Source organism: Protopterus annectens, chromosome 4.part0 (assembly GCF_019279795.1).
Source record: "Protopterus annectens isolate FY-2018-M chromosome 4.part0, PAN1.0, whole genome shotgun sequence".
Taxonomy (NCBI): domain Eukaryota; kingdom Metazoa; phylum Chordata; order Ceratodontiformes; family Protopteridae; genus Protopterus; species Protopterus annectens.
In genome coordinates this window covers 1,565,672,008-1,565,692,694 of record NC_056733.1, presented here as the reverse complement: position 1 = coordinate 1,565,692,694, position 20,687 = coordinate 1,565,672,008, and positions in this window count along the sequence as shown.

Below are 20,687 nucleotides of genomic sequence, written 5' to 3'. Positions count from 1 at the left end.
TTATAGGATTGTTACAGGATTTTGTGCTGTGGTGAGCCTTCCAGTGTTTGGTTTTTTCACGTTTCATTGTTTCTCTGGAGACTCGGAGTGTGGTTTGGTTTCTTTTTGCTGATTCTTTGTTTTTTATTATTCATCAAACTTACTTTAGCAAAAGCTCAATCCAACAAATTTTCTCAAAGAGAAAGGAAGTAGTTGGCCATTATTGGGAATTTGCCCTTTTTCCCACTGTAATGCAGTCTTGGAGTAGGTACATTTAGTTAGGGTGGTGTGGGGTACAGTTGCTAGCTGACCCACTAGTTTCTTTCACTGTGAGAAAATTCACTGAAACGATTGTTCGTTGAAGTGAGCTTTCACTAAAGTGAGTTTGATAAATAGGGATTTGACAAATAGACTGTTTAATGAAGTGATATAGACCTGAAAAAACATGTCTGTGATTCAGAAACAAAGGCAGCCTACTGAATGGGTCAACAGCAGCCAGAGAAAATGTTTACATTTGTGCAGATCAGTAAGATGTGAATTAAGGTATAAATTAATTTCTGTAAATCTACTAATTAGGGCTCTGAATACATTCTACCTGTTATTTCAAAATCTATCCTCAAGGACCTCTTAATTTTCACTACTTCTTACATACATGGAGGGAATGGGGTCCAAATAGAGAGATGAAAAGTCAGCAAGCAAAGGACAGTAGTAGTGATGAAATTGAATTCATCCTCAAGTCTTAGTGAGTACCTTCATGAGGTGGACCCCATTTTCACAAAACCTCTCCAAGATGACACTGATATATAGACTGTATTTATATAGCATATATCATGAATAGAAGTAAGTAAAAAAAAAAAGACAGCTGGGTACACAAGACCCAGATAAAAAAGTGCTCAATCCTGGTAGGCGTACTGGTGCCAGGATTGAAAACGATGACAGTGTAGAATCCTCAAAACATGAAAACAGCACTACAACGGGGTTAGGCCAGGCCCAGGGGGAGGATGGCCCCCTTGTTATAGAAGGAAATAGTAGTCCAGAAAAATCACAAAAACTGATAGGCCAAAGAAGGGCCATAAAGATGATAAAGTGGACTATTGAGGATAAGAAAGAAATTATGTATTATTATTATTACTACTATGTAAAAAGCCCAGAATTTACAGACATAAGATATACAAAATGATTAAGAGAGAAATTAGAGGAAAGAAAAATTTTCAGACGTTTCAAATGATAATTTGTGTTCATTAATCCAACAGATTTGTGAAAAACAGTATATAGATCAAGAAACCTTGATCTGTTTGGAAAAAGAAGCATCTGAAAAAGTCTGAAAATATAAACAACAAAACCAAGCAATATTTGAAAAATATAAAAAAGAAATATGGACATGGGAATGAAAGAGAGATTTGATATGGTACAGTATTTATGCAAAGGAGAAAGCCAAATTAATCAATGTAAAGAAAGTAGCCCCAAAGATATTTGAAGAGAAATACAGGCAAAGCATCCAGATTTGGAAAATTTCACAATAAAAAAAAATAATATCAAAAAGATGGAATGTACAAAAGAAGATCAGTAAAGTAGAAGTTAAAAAAAGAAGTTGAAGTTATGGAGTGTCTGCAAAGTAAAGGATGTCATGTAGAAGGTCTAACACAGGTTACATCACAGCAAGATGAGTGAGTCCCCAAAGCAGGGATAAACAGGAAGATCAGGAAACATATGAAAAAGAAATATTGACATGGGAAAGAAAAAGAGATTTAATATGGTGTAACATTTATTCAAAGGAGAAAGCAAAACTGACTAATACAAAAAGAGTAGCACCAAAGATATTTGAAGAGAAATACAGACAAAGGAATCCGGACATGAAAAACTTTACAATACAAAAAATAAGAAGACAAAGAGGAAAAGTAGAAAAAGAGATTAGTAATGGAGAAGTTAAAGAAATAGAAACTGAGGTTATGGAGTACCTGCAAAGTGAAGGATTCAGTGTAGAAAATCTAATTCAGAATGCACCACAACAGGATAGAGTAATGGATATCCAAATTAAGGGGAAACCAGTGGAACAGGAAGCAATTGAGCAGGTTCCATATGAAGATAATTTGGAGCCTTCCAGAGGAAACCTGTATAAATGTTCACTTGAAGCTAGACAACAAGGGAAGGAACAGGAAACTGTGGAAACTCTGATGCAGTCAATGTTGAGGTGTGATAGGCCAGTAAGTTCCCATATGATAGAGCAACGGACTGCACAGGATGAAACTGATGAGAATGTGTCACAGGAAGATGCTATAGAACCTTCTATAGAATGCCTGCAGGAATTGGAAAACAAAGGATATGCCCTCAGTTTGGAAGAAAATAAGCTAAGAAAAGAATTGCTTGATTTAATAGACATGGACAGATATATCAAGATCTATGAAAGAAATAGATTGCAGAAGGTTAATAAAATCCAAAAAGTCAAAAGTCTGATAAAACAAATGAACACAGTAATTAGGACTGTTCATAGAGATCCATGCGATACAACAGAAGTAAACAGGATATATTACTGTGCAACTAAATTAATAACTGATAAAGTTCTACCACAAAAAACACAGGGAAAGGAAGGGGAGAAATTGAATACCATCATGAAAATATTTAATAGAAACAATTATAAAGCAATTAAGACAAGTGTCACTGTTAGAAGACTATAGAAGAGGGAATACATCAACAAAAATACTAAGAAAGATAGATATGATAAAAGCAATGCTCAATATTAGAACAGATCAGGATCTATCATGTACTATCGCAAATAACAAACTAAAAATTTCAGCACAGGTGGAAAAACTTAGAAGATACGAAGATAAATATAAAGGAAAAGTGTAAAATAAGCAATTTATTGATGACCCCAAAAGGTTTTATAGAGAACTGGGAAATAAGGTCAAAGGAATTGAAAGACCACCAAAAAAAGAAGAAATGGATACATTTTTGGAAAAGTATCTGAAGATCCTGTGGAACATAACAAAGATGCAAACTAGATAGAAAAAGTAAAAGAAAGAATAAAAAGTTTAAAGGGACATGATATGAAATGGGATGAAGTAACAACTAGAGAGATTGAAACAAAGTTAAGAAAAGCCTCTAATTGGAAAACCCCAGGCCCAGATGCAGTACCTAACTTCTGGTTAAAAGTATTAACATCTTTGCACGAAGATTTAGCCATGAGTAAGACTTATTTATATGTGCACCCAGAACAGACACCAACAAGGCTAACAGCAGGAAAAACAATGTTCCTACTTAAGAGTGAACCTGCAAGCTACCCTAAAAATTATAAACCAATAACTTGCCTGCCAACGACGTATAAACTATATACAGAAACTGATGCAGACAGAGTTTATATAATTTAGAAGAAAACTCATTTATGGCAGTAAAACAAAATGGCAGTAAAAGAAAGTCATATGGAACAAAGGATCATTTGTTGTTAAGTAAAGTCATAGGGGAGAACTGTAAAAAGGGGAAGAATCTAAGTATGGCATGGATTGACTACAAAAAAGCATTTGATAGTATCCCTCATTCATGGATAAAAGAATGCTTAAAAATGTATACACCCCCACACTGATTTACTGCATTTCAGTGACCATCAAACAGTGGCAGACTACTTTGCAATTAAGCCATGATAAAGGATTAATTGTTATCCCAGGGATAAAAATTCAAAGGGGTATATTGCAGGGTGACTCTCTGTCACTGTTACTATTCTGCCTTGCCCTTAATTCATTAAGCTGTTTACTCAACAGCTTAGGCCATGGCTATAATCTGGCTCCTACAAAGCAACAAAGTGTAAAGACTTCTCACCTTCTCTTTGTCGATGATTTAAAACTGTATTGCTCATTAGATAAGGAACTGAAAACACAACTGCAAGTTGTCAAAACTTTTTCAGATGATATCAGAATGTCATTTGGTCTTGATAAATGTGCAAAAGCAAACTTTAAAGCAGGAAAAATGCAACACCAGGGAAATATCAGTTTAGGACAAGAATGTGATATAAAAGAACCTGAGCAAGAAAGAGTGTATAAATATTTGGGAATTGATGAAGGATCAACAATAAAACATGAACAAATGTGAATAAAACTTAGTAAGGAATACTTCAGAAGACTTAAATTACTCCTGAAAACAGCACTGACATCTAGGAACAAAATCCAAGCTATAAACCAATTTGTTCTTCCTGTCCTAACTTACAGTTTTAGAGTGATTGACTGGCCCCAAAAACATGTTGCATAGATTTAAAAGGAAAACAAGAAGGATGCTTCATGCTCACCAAATGATTTATAAAAATCATTGCATACCTAGATTATATATTCCCTGTTCCGAAGGAGGGATGGGCCTCCTTGAAATTGATTATATGTACAGATCTGCAATTGTGGGACTCCACACATATCTGCTGACCTCAAAAGACCCAAATGTAGTGAAAGTTTTGAAACACGAGGAGAATAAATCTAAGATGACTTTTCTGCTTAATCTAGCAGAAGCTTATCGGCATCAAGCAGGAATGAAAATCAAACCAGAAGTAGATAAAAATCAAGCATCAACTAATGTGCCAAAAAACTAAAGAAAGAAGATAAGGTGACAGATGAGAAGGCAAGAAATGTGGAAAAAGCATAAATATAGTTACAAGTATAGAAAACTTCTGGAAGAACCTCATGTTAATCAGAAATGAACACAGGAATGGTTAAGGAGAGGCAAATTCAAACCAAGAGATGAAAGGTTAATATTGGTGGCCCAAGATAGTAGGTTGCGTACATGTTGGTTTATAAAGTCCATTGAACATGTGGGAGAAACAGACAAATGTAGGTTTTGTTAAACTGAATTGGAAACAGTTGCACACCTCATTACTGGTTGCAACATACTAATGGCAGAAGGACTGAAAGACATAATAATGTGGCAAGACTGTTGCACTGGGGATTGTGCAAACATTATGATATTGATGTAGCCGAAAAACACTGGAAACATGAGTCACAAAGCATCATAGAAAATGAGGAAGTCTACATCACTTGGGGTCATCCATTACCAACAGTTCAAAAGATAGATGTTAGAAAACCAGATATAGTGGTCCAAGAAAAGAAGGCAAGAGTAGCATTGATCATTGAAATCACCACACCCAGTGACTACAGTGTCTTGCATACAGAGAGACACAAAGTCAAAAAATATCAGGATCTGCAGGCAGAAACTCGGGCAATGTGGAAGAAAGATATCTAAACAGTCCCAATAGTAGTAGGAGCAACGGGTCTTATAAAAAAGAATTTACAGTCATATTTAGATATGTTTCCAATACATGTAACTCCATATGAACTGCAGCAGGAGTCATTACTGGGCACATTGCAGGTGCTGCAAAGAGCACTACTGGCTGATATAAAAGATTGAAACACTACTAATTTCATGAACTTTAATCATACTTTGACTTAGGAATGGCGTCCATTCCCGTCATGGTATTAGAAACCCAAAAGACAGAGAAATTAAAAAAGAAGAGAAAATATCATACTTGTAATTTTAATGCTGATTTTATAGCAGCCTAAGATGACCTTCTCACCCATTAATTAACTTCTTCTGCTTTACACAACATATACATCTAACTACAAGGATTGACAAGGCAGCAGGGAAGGAATGCATACTTGACTGTTTTCATACTCTGATAATATAACTCATGCAATGATCATGCTTGATTCTGTCAGCACCAATAACCTTGTGTTTGCCATACAGAGCCATACAAAGAAAAACAAGACTTGACCTACAGTATAGATAGACATTAATAAAGATACCGTCATCTTAACATTAAAGAGAACTAGCTGGAGTCTCTTTCCCAAAACTACTTCAATTAAACAATGCTCTAGATTGCTGTATTAGTTACTGATGCTTGAGTAATAAAAAATTAGAAGTGGTCTTGGATAGAATGAGTGACAACAGTAGCTCAAAAAGTCACAGGAGAGAAGATCACATGTCATTGAAGAGATAATTTCAAAATGGGCTTGAGGGCTTCCAGACCATGGCCATTACAATGACAGTTATCCTGCAGCTGCTGAGAACATAAGCTATTCCTTACAGACATCAGTCATTGCTTATCAATAAAAATGACAACAAAATGTACAACTGAGCTAAATCTCATTTTAGAGATAAACGATTTTAAAACTTTTACATCAGAGCATAAAGATGTTCTTTTTACTGAAGCTGGAGGTCAATCTCTCAAAGAAGTTGCTTAGAATGTTTTACTCCTTAAATCAAAGACTGAAAAAACTAGATAAAGAATGTACATTAATTTATGTCGATTGCTTGCATTACCCATGTCACCGAACTTATTGATTGTCATTATTTATTTATTTATTTATTTCACATTTGTTACCAGGGAGAACTGACTAGACTGGTAGCACATTTTCAGCAGAGGCCCAAGGAGAAAAGCTCCACATATAAACAATATGAAGTTTTTCAAAAAAGTTGAAAACAATGCAGCTTTTAGACAAACAATCAGAGACAAGTACAATCATTACAATAGTTACAGGATCAATACTTAAAACCAACTGTTTGTTTTCACAAAATTAAATAACACAGACATACTAGTATTTATAAAGTTAGTGTACAGAAGTCAATGATCATTATGTATTTTTCTTATGTGGTGGGTTGTGGTTTAAAAGGGATCATTAATCCAGCCCACCTGTAACTAAATAAACAAGTAAATAATAACAGTTTAATCTCAACTAGAAAGCTAGATAAAGACCAAGAAAACAGAATTTCCTGCTGAAAGAATACATGTAGCATGTACCCCTGATACTCCTATAAAATTGCACTGCAGCAGTGCAATGTATTTTTCTGCTTGGCATATAAAATGTTACAGAGTAAGGGGCATGCAGAAAACATATGACTGAAGTAATGTACATTGTCAACATATGCCATTACTAGGAAGGGGTCTAGTTATATGGGAATGTCCAGATCTGCATCTTTTTACACACATCAGACAGCTGCATGTTTATTAACCATGCTCATGTGTGGTTGTAAAAATCTGATAAGAGCACAACATACTTCACCAGCTGGGTTTGTCTGTGTCGGACAAACAGATGGTATAGATAGCTGGCATGCTGTGCGCATCAGTATGGCCATGGCACTATATTGTCATTATAGCAGAGTGGCATTCTGTTCATTTATAATGTCAGTGGCATGCACAGTAACTGCGGCACCACTATCCATGGACACACACAGGGCAGTACTGGTACAGCAGTTATAGAGATTTAGTTAGTATGCAGTGTATAACTGGTACTGCTGCTTCTCTGAGACACCTCAGGCAAACTACATTATGACTGCATGCATGACAGCTAATTAGAGTTGCACTAGCCAACTAATCTCACTTTTTGTTTTCAGAATGATAACTTTTTAGTTTAACAAACTTTTTCTGTTGCATATTTGTTTTTACTAAGAAGCTAAATCCACTCCTCATTACTTTAATATTTTCCTGCATATCCAGTAACCACAGTAAATACGCTGTGTGTCATTGATTGATTGTCTCTGTATGGTACAGGTTTACACTACAGTTCATATTGCTTTATTGTTACATTTTGAGTCGGTATTTTTTCATCATTTGTTTTTGAATAGTGCAGCTACAGAATTTTTTCCCAGTTTCATTTCTTTCTTTTCATTGATTTCTACTGTGTTCAGCAATATTTATCTCTGGATTACTCATCTGACACATGTTCACCAAGTACAGAGATTTCTTAATGTACATTTCCTTACTTCTTTTACTGGAAATGACATTATTATTTTATTATTTAATTTCTTCTTTCCTATATACTTCAAATACACTTGATATGAGTCTTCTGAGTTTTCATTTAATTTGTTAAGCAATGGACTAGGAGGAATACTTTTTTTTAAAGTACAGTACGAATGAAAAACCTTGACATAATAATTATGTATGATTCTCTTATGTTTTCGTTATTCTTGCTGAGTGTTGTAAACTATTATAAAGCCTTGTTACAGATCTAGATATGGAATGTGTTAATGAAGGGGTCAAAAACATCCTGTAGTCTTTAGCATTTGTTTTTTAATGCATTTTTCAAATACTTTGGAGAGGGAGGATACGATTGCCATAGGTCTAAAGTTAGCGGCGTCTATTGAATTTCTTCCTTTATATAGAGGGATAATGTGTCAGTTGTTTTAGAGAGAAAGCAGTTGAGATTCCTGGACTGACCTATTTTTAAGGACTGAGACAAGATAGGCAATGCTATTGGCTGCTATTTTAAAGTACACACTTGGAAGGCCAGCAGCTGAAGTAGTGCATGATTGTGCCAAAAAAAAAAGTCTGCTGTTTTAGTGTGGCTACCCTAGCTAGGATCTGTTCCCCATCTCTGCCACACAGCTCTTCAGGTAAAGGCATTTACAGCCATAAGAGGTACTCTAACAGTTTTGGGAAAGTGACTTGGTAAATGGTACAAAGAAAATCAAATTGCAGGGCAAAGACAAAAAGATGAAGACGTCATCAAACACCATTCATAATGGATGCCAGAAGCAACCTGATGACTGGTTCACAGAACTGGAGGAATATTCCAGCAGCTTCTGACCGAAGAAAATCCCACAGAAGTTGTACTGCTCCATACGCAGTCTATGATGAAAGATGAAGATCCCACTCCAGAAGAAGTAAGAACAACAAAGAAAAGTAGTCAGGGAAAGCAGTTGGCTCAGATGAGGTCAAGACATGTATGTTGGGTGAACTCCAACTGCCAAAAGTTCAAAAACTGTGTAACAAAGGCAAACTACAGCAAAGAAGAACCAACAAACTTTGGTTAACAACTGTTTAATCCACGTTGAGTGCTTTCTTCCCCCAACACAAGGGACTTCATCAGAACAATTCCATATAATTCAACCCAGCCTTATATAGTTACATAATTAATTAAAATCCCTATTAGTCACTAATTATTTAATTAATTACATTAAAATGATTTTACCATTAAAATTCATACATAGGACAATATTCATAGTTAAACACAACCCTAATAAATAATTTATTAAACACATAAATACTCTTTAACCTCTAAATGTATATAAAACTTATTCTAAAAATATTTTATTATTATTACTGCTAATAATGTAGTGCCTATTGTTAAATTGACACCAAAGTATTTTTTTTTAATTATCCTAAAATGTTTTTTAATTTTAAAATACAGGAAATGCTGATGGCTTCATTAATTCCTGGATATTCTGTTGCATTACATTGCAACTGCCATCTCAGTTCACAAATATCTAAGTATATATCCAAACATTTCCCTTGTGGGTCTTTTTCTAAATGCTGTACAATCAAAAACTTAAAAGCATGGTCCTTGCTCTCATTAATATGTCTAGTAAGTGCATTAGTCACCCTACCATGCTTAATATGTAGCAGGTGTTCCCCTATTCTATTCTTAAAACATTTACTAGTTTTTCCTATGTGGAATATAGGGCAATTTTGGCACTTTGCTATATAAACTACATTTTGGGTGTTGCAATTGTAATGACCAATCAATCACTATAGATTTGCCATTCAGAGAAATATTTTCACCCATTTCTAATATATATGAACAAAATATATACCTCTTGAATTTAAAGTTCCCCTTCATCCTATTAGTACCACTTCCACTATAATGTTTATATTTATTTATTGCAGTTGGTTTACCAGGATAGTTATTTTCCAATATATTTTTAAATGAGCTATCCTTTTTAAAAATTATTTTTGGTAACTTTCCTACCTTTTGTCCCACATTATAATCAAAATGTAATATGTCCCAATTATTTCGGATTATTTCACTAACCTCATCTGTTCGAGCTGTACATAAGTTACTATATTTTACCAGCTAGCCTTTTTCCTTCTACAGTTGGTTTCTGGTGTTGGTTGGTTCAGTTGTTTTGTGTTGTTGGCTGGTATGGAGGAGATCACAGAACATTCACAAGCTTCATTGAACAGAGAAGAATTTACCAAACTACAGATGGAGGTATATTCCCTTAAGTCAGAAGTCACCAGACTTATTGAGTTAGTGGGCAGGTCGCTGATGTCCCCCAAGGCAACAGAAGGAGCTGGATGTGAGCGTACATCTACTGTCAAGCGTACACTTATTACTACAGGTGTTGACACCAGTACTCAGATGGATATTCCTAATGTTCAAGTGGTCAACACAGAAGAGAGGGGTTCTATGCAGGACCTGCCGTCTACAAATTACAGGAATACGAACATCAGTCCCACCTTGGAGAATGAATTTACTTTTGACTTTAGTTTATTTCACACTAGAGAATAAGCTGAATGAAAAGGGGTGAGACCTAAATGCCATAATGGCATGAAAACTTATTCTGCTGTCACCAGAACTCGCATTGAAAAATTAAAAGGTACTGTTGATAATAGATTTGTATCCAGTTTCTTAGGAAACAATTATCATAAACATAATAAAAAAACAAATGGACATGTTTCAGGTGGCATGAACAGGACAGTGGGCCAACATAATTATGACTGTCTTGATTTATTTTTAAGGGATGAATATGATTTTGGTACTAATGTTGAACATGGTAGTGGTCAAGATGAAGCAAGACAACATGCCCCTTTCAAGGGCTTGATAAGTGACTCAATTAATATGCTTGGAAAGAAATTATTAAATATAAAGAATGTTAAAATAGATAATGCATATTTAGCCAAGTGTATTTCTTTGCAAATAGTACCTAAAGGCCTTAGATTTTTTAAATTACCCATGGGCCTGGAATACAACATATGTACTATTAATGTATTTAATAAAATGTTTGATAATTTTGGCATAGAATATATGAATATGCTTATCAAATTCAATGATGAGAAATTGTCTACCCTGATTTGAGAGGTTGAGAAATTGAATCAAGATATAGTAAATGATATATCGTTTACACAGTGGAAAGATTTATATGACAAACAGTTCTACTATGCTGAACAAAAGGCCAAAGGAATATTCAACAGGAAGAATAAGAAAATACAGAGAGATGCAGAGTTATATTTCCAAAATAAAGCTTACATATGGCCACAGGATAGAACTTCCATTGACAACACAGTATATAATAGAAACAGAGGTAAATATTTCAATAAGGAAACTAATTTTCAGGGGGGCAGATTTTACCCCGCGGCAAAAAATCAAATAAAATAGTTGAAGCAGACAAGTTTCTTAAACAATTTTCAGTATGTGACATATCCTATAGTATGCACACGGTTGAGATTGACAGTCAAGATAGTAAACAGTGTCCAGAACATAATGATAGGAATAAAACCCAAGTGGAAAACATTATTCATACTTACAATGGGTTTAAGGTGTTTAATTATACTGATATGAACATTACACCAGAATTTTTTACATTATTTAGTAAAGGTATGAAATTTATTCCATCTACGGGTTTCCAACTTGTGGATATTATTAAAGAAGTCAAATTATTTTGTCGAAGACTCAATTTAGCTATGCAGTTTAGAGAACATAACACGCAACAAGGACCGACTGAACATTTTGGATTAAAAAAGAAAAGTACGTATATACCCATATCAAATAATCAAGTGGTTAATTATGAGAAGATGGTGTGTCATGATATTTATAAATTTAAGAAAAGTTTTAAGACCAACAGTAGTTATAAGCTAGATATTGAGGACAATTTGAATGAAGTAGAATGACAATGCTTAAATCAATTTATTAGTAATAAGGATATTAGATTAATGAAACCCGACAAAGGGGGCGGAATTGTGATATATAATACATTTGATTATGTTAATGAAATACATAATATTTTGTATTCATCAAATAATTATGAAGTGGTATCGTTAAATGAGATTAATATTGATTACAAAAGAATTGATCTAACATTAGAAGAATATTTTATTGATCATAGAATTACCAGTGAGGTCTACCAATATTTAAAAGTTGAATATCCGACTCTGGCTACTATTATAGGAATTCCCAAAGTACACAAGTGTATCACCCAGCCTCCTTTTAGGCCTATAGTTACTGGTTCAAGATCCAAAACATATCCTTTAGGAGTCGCCATTGATAGATGGGTAAAGCCTATTTATGAAAAAATCTCTCACTTAATAAAGGATTCTTGGGCGTTTCTTAGTCAGCTTACATCAGACATATGGAATAAGGATCTCATTTTCATTACCATAGACGTAGTGGATCTTTTTTCATGTATCCCTAAGGATATAGGTTTAGAGTATTTCAGTAATAGTCTGAGAAAGTTTTCAAACATGGACTGGGACCGCATATGCCTTATGGTAGATATTATGGGACTAGTTTTGGACCATAATTATATACATTTTCAAGGTGAATATTTTAGGCAATGCAAAGGTGTGGCCATGGGGGCCTCTTGTTCCCCTGTTTTTGCCAATCTAGTCATGTTGGAATGGGAAACAGTATATGTGTTCAAGAGCCAATTTTATTCCAATATAGCATATTATACACAATATTTGGATGATTTATTCATCTTATGGAAGGGCTCAAAAGATGAGATTCATTCTTTTATGGAATTTATTAATAGTACAACAAATTTTTTTAAATTCACTCATAACATCAGTGAGAGTGACATAGCATATTTGGACACATATATTAGCCATTCTGATAAGGGATTTATTTCACAAATTCATAGGAAGGAAACCTTTTCAAATGACTATATTGAATTTAATAGTTATCACCCTCCCCATATATTCAAAAATGTTTACAAAGGACAATGTATTAGGGCAGCTCGTATGTCATCTACTAGAGAAATCATGAATAGGGAAGTCGACCGAATAAGTAATATGTTTAGTAATCGAGGATACCCCTCTGCCCTATTATCACAAGTTTCCAACTATGTAAAGAATGAATGGGGTAAAAAATGTCCACCTTTATTGGGCAAGTCATTAGATTTTATGAAGATTCATAATAGAAACAAGGGATATGACGATGTAGGTATATGTTGTAATCGAGTTTGCGTCTCGATGTATACTCCTTACACAAAGAATATTAGAGATATTTTAAGACAGCATTGGAACTTAATAACTGTAAATGATGATACAGCTTCCGTTTTGGGAAATTATCTGAGCTTTGTATATAAAACAGCACCCAACATTAAAAAAATATTGGAAAAAGCTTCTAAACAAAAAACTGTACATAATACAAAGCTCTCGATGGGAACTAGAAAATGTGGTACTTGCAAACAATGTCATGCCATAAATGAGGTTGGCAATATTAAGTTAGGAGATATCAACAAGACTAACATTAAATGCAAAGCAGGAAACTGTAGCACCAAACAAGTTGTATATATTGCTATATGTTATGCCTGCAGCGCATTCTATATAGGCAAAACAGAGAGAGCCCTTAGGAAACAAGTATATGAACATATTTGTAAGATAAAGATCAAAGACAATAACAATGCACTTTATAAACACATATCCATATATGGTGAATCACATGGTTTTAAATTTGCCATTATAGATCACATAGAAGTATTTACTTATGGGGGAAATTGGAAAGCACTTTTAGCCATGAAAGAAAGCAAGTGGCAAATTTTGACAGATGCCATTAGGTTACCTGGCATAAATGAAAATATAAGTATTAAACCATTTTTAATTATGGCATAGATATATCATGGATGTTGCCATTGCATTTTGATTCTTGTTGACTTGTTACAATTTATGAGCACTAGTCATGCAAGTTTTACCATTTCACTATTATATATATTTGGAGTATGTTTCAAGATGAAGTTAGTATGTATAGAGTAGATTTTATTTTATTTATCATAATTATTTTTATTTATTTATATCGTCATTATATTTATAACGTCATTTTTATATCATCACACTGGATCTGTTGAAATGCTTAGCTGTTTTTAGCATAGTAGTATGTATATATGGAGTTATTATGACTATGTCTCTTTAAGAGCTCCATTTCCTTTTGAATTTATGGCGCCAAAAAGATTATTTAAATGTGAACTGGAAGTACTCCATTTTGGTTCTGAGGAAGTCTGATTTTTAACAGATGAAAGCGCTAAACCTTATTTTCAATAAAAGATTCGTTTTTATCATTACGAGTGGATTAAGCCTGAATTTTGGTGGAACACTAGTGTTGGCTATACGGGTGTTATACTCTGTTCGAGCTGTGGAGAAGTTACTATATTTTGCCAGCTAGCCTTTTTCCTTCTACAGTCGGTTTCTCATTGGCATCCTGATTAAAGGTGGTTATAAACCCAGCACTATAATTTTCTTTCTTCTTCTCCGGGCCCAAAATAGGTAATACACCATTACCACCATTAATGTTCCTAAGAATGGGCTTATATATCCCTTAATTATATTTATGTATGACCTAGTTGCTAATTTTATCCAGAAATTCTTGTGGGTACCCTCTGGTCTTGAACATGTGTAGAATAAATTGTATCTCTTCCAAAAATTTAACATCTGAGCTCACCATTCTGGTGGCCTGTACCAACTGTCCCTTTACAATTGACTTTTTTTGAAAATGTGGATGTCTACTAGAAAATTCTAAATATGAATTATAAAATGTCGGTTTTCTATAAATTCTTGACTTTAATTCATTGCTGTCACTATTTATTGTTAAATCCACGTCTAAATTTGAAATATTTGTTGCGCTATATACATAAGTAAACTGCAAAAAATCAACTGTATAGTTAATGTATTCATAAAATTGATACAACTCATGTTCAGTACCTTTCCAAATTATAAAAAGGTCATCCAAAAATCTAGTGTAATATGCTATTTTAGAATAAAAGGCCCCTTCCAATATATACTGTTGTTCCCAATAAGACATGACATAATTTGCAAACACAGGGGCACAAGATGCCCCCATTGCTACCCCTGTGCTTTGCTTATACTATTGTCCTTCAAAATAAATATAAATATTTTGTAATACTATTTCCATTAATGTCATGTATACATTTATCTGGTCTGGATCATATATGCCAGTTTTTTTAAACTGGGCCTCCAACCACTCTAAACCTTCACCATATGGCATAACTGTGAAAAGACTACACACATCTACAGTGACTAATAACATGTCTTTTTCTATCTGAACTCTCCCTACCTTTTGCAGGACTTGCCATGAAAGGCTGTCAGACCAACTTGTAATTTAACATCCGGATATTTACTAATAAAGCATGTTTTTGTCCATTTCCCATCAACAATAGGTCGAAATTTTGGGTCTCTTAGTCCTTTATGGACCTTGGGTATCCGAAATATATTAGGTATCATGGGGTGTTTATTTAACATATAACTATGTTCATCTTCACTAATTTGTCCTTGGTATAGAAAAAGACCCACAAGGGAAATGTTTGGATATACACTTAGATATTTGTGAACTGAGATGGCAGATGTGATGTAATGGAACAGAATATCCAGGAATTAATGAAGTCATCAACATTTCCTGTATTCTTAAATTAAAAAAACATTTTAGGATAATTAAAAAGCACTTTGGTGTCAATTTAACAATCGGCACTACATTATTAGCAATAATAATAAAATATGTTAGAATAAAACAAAATGTTTTATATAAATGTAGAGGTTAGAGAGTATTTATGTGTTTAATAAATTATTTATTAGGGTTCTGTTTAACTATGAATATTGTCCTATGTATGAATTTTAATGGTAAAATCATTTTAATGTAATTAATTAAATAATTAGTGACTAACAGGGATTTTAATTAATTATGTAACTATATAAGGCTGGGTTGAATTATATGAAATTGTTCTGAAGAAGTCCCTTGTATTGGGGGAATAAAGCGCTCAACATGGATTAAACAGTTGTTAACTAAAACAAACTCAGAAAGGTTAGAAACACAAACCAAAATCTTGTTTCAAGAGTCCAAAACACCTTGTAGCATAAAATGAATCCAGTGAATTGTAAATGTTGAATAAAAACCTTTTAATGTGATCGCCTTCATTCACATAAATTGAATGAACTTCATCAGACAAGTAAAAGCTGTACAAGTAAGCACTTAAACGCATTTCTCAGTAAATGACATCACAAACCCACCCTAAAAAATACCATGTGATTTTTACTTCCTTACTAAAATCAATTATAGTAACTATATGTGATATTATTCACATTAATACAATATATATATATATATATATATATATATATATATATATATATATATATGTAAATATATATGTATATAAATAAGCAATAATGAAAAATAGCATACATATATTTTCAGATTTGTTCCATGTTCATCTCAATAGTGACTTAAATTTTAAAATACATTTCAGAGAGCAGTAGTCATTTAGTCTGGGATATGAATGTGCATTGAGTCTTAGCTGCCATAAGAGCTCATGTTCTTCTAATTTCAAAGTCCACGCCCCCCCCCCCCCTAATGCTGGGTACTACCTGCTCAATGATCAAATATTTAAACTGATCATTAGGTTCATCCATAATATGCCTAGCCAAGGCATTTGTACTATTTTGTTTGTTTATGCTATATTGATGTTCATAAAGTCTCTGTTTAAAGTGTCTTTCTGTTTTCCCTACATAAAAACAGATACATGATTGACACTGCACTAGGTAAACTACCCATTTAGTGTTACAATCAAATCTACCCTCTAAAGTATACTGTTACTCCAAGACAGTAAAAGTTGTTGTCTGGATGAACTTGCTTTAGGGGCATCTACCACATTTTTTCATGCCTTTATATATATAGGGTATATAGGGTATATATATGTATATAAGGATTTATTGTATATAGGGTTTTAAATTGCTTTCTAGGATAGATTTAATATTGGGTCCTCTTCGATATGCTATTTTAGGCTTAGCCATTAGTTGAGACCTAAGGGTTACATCTTCATTTATAAGGGCCCAATTTGTGTTTAAAATGCTTCTTAGAGCACTTGCATCCTTAGAAAAGGTTGTTATAAAGCTAACATTATATTCATTTTCCACCCTAGGGTTTAAAATTTTTTATAATACAGTCCATGTCTATATTAACTTCAAATATATTCCTATTTAAAATCGGTTTGAAGTGGCCTGTCATTCGCTTCCTCTCTACTTCCACTAGGATATCATCCAAGAAGTGAGGTGGATAGCCCCGCTTAATAAACATATTCCTCAACATTTGACATTCACTGTCAAAATCATGATTAAGGGAACTCATTCTGGCAGCTCTTAAGAGCTGTCCCTTCACCACAGCCCTTTTTTTGATATGTAGGGTGGTTGCTGGTAAAATGAAGAGAATCTTTGGAATATGTAGGTTTTCTGTATATACAGGCTATGTACCTACTATTAATGCTGTCTTTATTCAATTTCACATCTAAATAGGCCATTTCATGCTTGTCAAATTGGAAAGTGAATTGCAAAAAGGATGTCATATTCAACATTTCCTCTAACAATTTATTAACTGTCTCTAAATTCCATTTTATTAACAAAAAAAAAGTCATCTAAAAATCGTGTATACCATCTCACATTGTTCCTAAAAGTGGTATTGGGAAACAGAAATTTCTTTTCCCAAAAAGCCATAGCACAATTTGTGAAGCTGTCCCTGCAAGGTGACCCCATGGCAATTCCACTTTTCTGCAAATAATAATTCTTGTTAAATAGGAAGAAATTATTTTCCAAAATCAGTCCTAGCAGATCTTCAATTACATTCAGTTCATTACCATCAACACCTTTCTTGGTCAGGAATTCCCTTACCCAACTAATACTCAAAGCCTGAGGTATAGCGGTATATATAGGTCTTTGACGTCTATTGTCAATAAGTCATATTCTGGATTGTATTCTACCTCATTTAATGTCTGTAAAAAACCCCAGGAATCCTTACAAATCTGGGATTCGGTAACCAGATGTTTCTTTAGCATCCCTTCTACCATTTTGGCACAGGCATATGTGATACTATTTCTTCCATCCACAATGGGTCTTAGTGGGGGGGGTTTCCAAATTTTTATGGATTTTGGGGATTTCAAATATTACAGGTGTTAAAGGGGCAGCCATTAATAAATAGTTACTTGTGTCAAGGCTAATCCTACCTTCCAAAAACAAGTAATTGACGATATTCTTAATTTTCAAAAATGCCCTATTTACTTCATTGATAATAACTTTTTCATATGCTTCACTATCTAGCATAGTTGACATCCTAAAATTGTAATCATTTTCTTAACTTTTTTATATGCTTCACTATCTAGCATAGCTGATAGCATAAAATTGTAATAATTTTCTTCCATGAAATCAACCCCCACCCTTATCAGGTTGCATGACATGTATGTTAAACAATTTTAATTCAAGTAAGATCCTGTATTTGGGAATATTGCAAATTGGCATCATGTTGTTTATAAATTGCCCTGGATAAAACATTTCTGAAATCCATTTCACAAAGTTTCTCAAAAATACCCAGAGTTACATGCAGTGGGGGGGTTAAACAGACTTGAAATTCTATGTTCACTTGTTGTTAAAGAGTTGCTACCCAATAGAAGATGCAAATTCAGTATACATAAATATATTTTTAATGAATTACAGTTCTAGAAATGTCTGCTCTTTTTGTAGGTACAAAAGAGAGCCCATGCGCTAAAACCTCTATTAATTCTGGTCCCACAGGTTTCGCAGTAAAATTATAAATTTTAAAGTCACCTTCTTTATTCGTATGGATGGTAACCCCTCCACCTTCATCTATATTAGCTGATGTCCCTTCTGAAGCTGTTATCTCTGTCTCCGAGTTTGTTTTCTCAATCATTGGTTCTTTGTTCCCTGTTGTCGGGTTTGTTGCCAGCCCTGGCCATTGTGAAAACCCTGATTCTGTGGTGATTGATTTGAATTGGGAAATACTTCCCATTCCCTCAGTCTACCATTCCAATTGGCTGACCCTCCATTGCCATCATCGGCCTCATTATTCTGCAGTTGTACACCTTCAGGGTTCTCACTTATAGGATTATTATGCCCAATGGCACCTGCAGGTTCAACATAATGCCAGATTTGTGAAGGTGGGGGAGGTGGATATACTGTACCATTTAGATATTCTTTTCGCTCTCTCTCAAGTTTCTTAATTTTTGCTTCCCTCAGTTTCTAAATAGTGTTGTCAATACTGCAAAATATGCGACTAAATTCAAACTTATAATGAGGGAAGTGGATATTAGACTTAATGTCAGTCTCCATTTTATTCAAGTCATTTCTCAAATTCTCCATTTGTACAGAATAATGTTTAATAAAAGTTTCCAAAAACTCTAGGCCCTGTTTTTTAAAAAGTCCCAATAAGTCACAATGAAAGACTGAATCTTTCACTAGTCCCGGGGGGTAGCACCACAGTCTCAAGCCCTTAGGGATATGGCACCTTTGCAGGCATTCCTGAAAGTAAGCAACTTCAAGTTGTAATTTCCTGTATTTCAAAAGACTGAAGTCAAACTTCTTTAACTTATTTACAATGCCATTGTCATTATTTAGCAGTATTCTGCTCAGCTGATTGTTGCTGCTGCTGAAAAAATCCAGGGTATTGAGCCATTCCTGTAGATTTGGTATAACATTCATGCCCCCCCCCCAGTATTAACTAGTTCATTTTCAATATTATTACTGCCATTACTACTATGGGGGCTGCTTTCACCATTACAGAACAAAGCAGCTGTATTACAAGCTGTAGTAAAGTTGAAATAACTCAAATTAGAAAGCAAGGACCTACCAGAACTCAGAAGGGGAGGTCCGGATGGTGGATTTGCATTGCTAGCGACATCAGTGCTGATTCTCCTGGCAAGATCATTCACCTAGTTAGAAAGTTGTTCAACCAACGCTGTTAATTTCCCGATAGCGCTGGTTTCTGACTCAGTAACTCCAGATTGAGTAAATAAAGGCTGTGAGCTGCCATTTCCCTCTTGCTCCATGACAAAAACACCAAGACCAACTCAGAAAGGTTAGAAACACAAACAAAATCTTGTTTCAGGAGTCCAAAACACCTTGTAGCATAAAATGAATCCAGTGAATTGTAAGTGTTGAATAAAAACCTTTTAATGTGAGCGCTTTCGTTCACATAAATTGAATGAACTTCATCAGGCAAGTAAAAGGTGTACAAGTAAGCACGTAAATGCATTTCTCAGTAAATTACATCACAATCCCACCCTAAAAAATACCATGTGATATTTACTTCCTTACTAAAATCAGTTATACTAACCATATATGATATTATTTACATTAATACAAAATAAATATATATATAAATATATATATAAATAAGCAATAATGAAAAATAGCATACATATATTTTCATTTTTGTTCCATGTTCATCTCAATAGTGACTTCAATTTTAAAATACATTTCAGAGAGCAGTAGACATTTAGTCCGGCATATGAATGTGCATTGATTGCAAGTGCTGGAGGGGATGATTGATAAGTGAATATGAAGAGCAGTAGAAAATAAGATAGGAGTATGGATTCAGATCAGGTTACAGCACAACTGATCTAATATTTGCAGTGAGACAGATAGTGGAGAAGAATCAGAATCACAATCACAGTTATTGTCCAAGTATGCATGCATACAAGGAATTTGACTCCAGTTTCAGTGACTCTCCTAGTATGAATTACATAAACAACATACATACAATTATTAAGAACAAGACAAATGACATACATGTAACTATTAAGAACAAGACAAAAAAGTAAATATACATATACATACACATATACATATACATACAAGGTGCAAACTGCAACTCAGTGCAAGAAATACTGAAATAAATTCTGAAAGAAACAAGTAGTAACAATATGTAAACAATACTGCAGAATCCTTGGAGGCT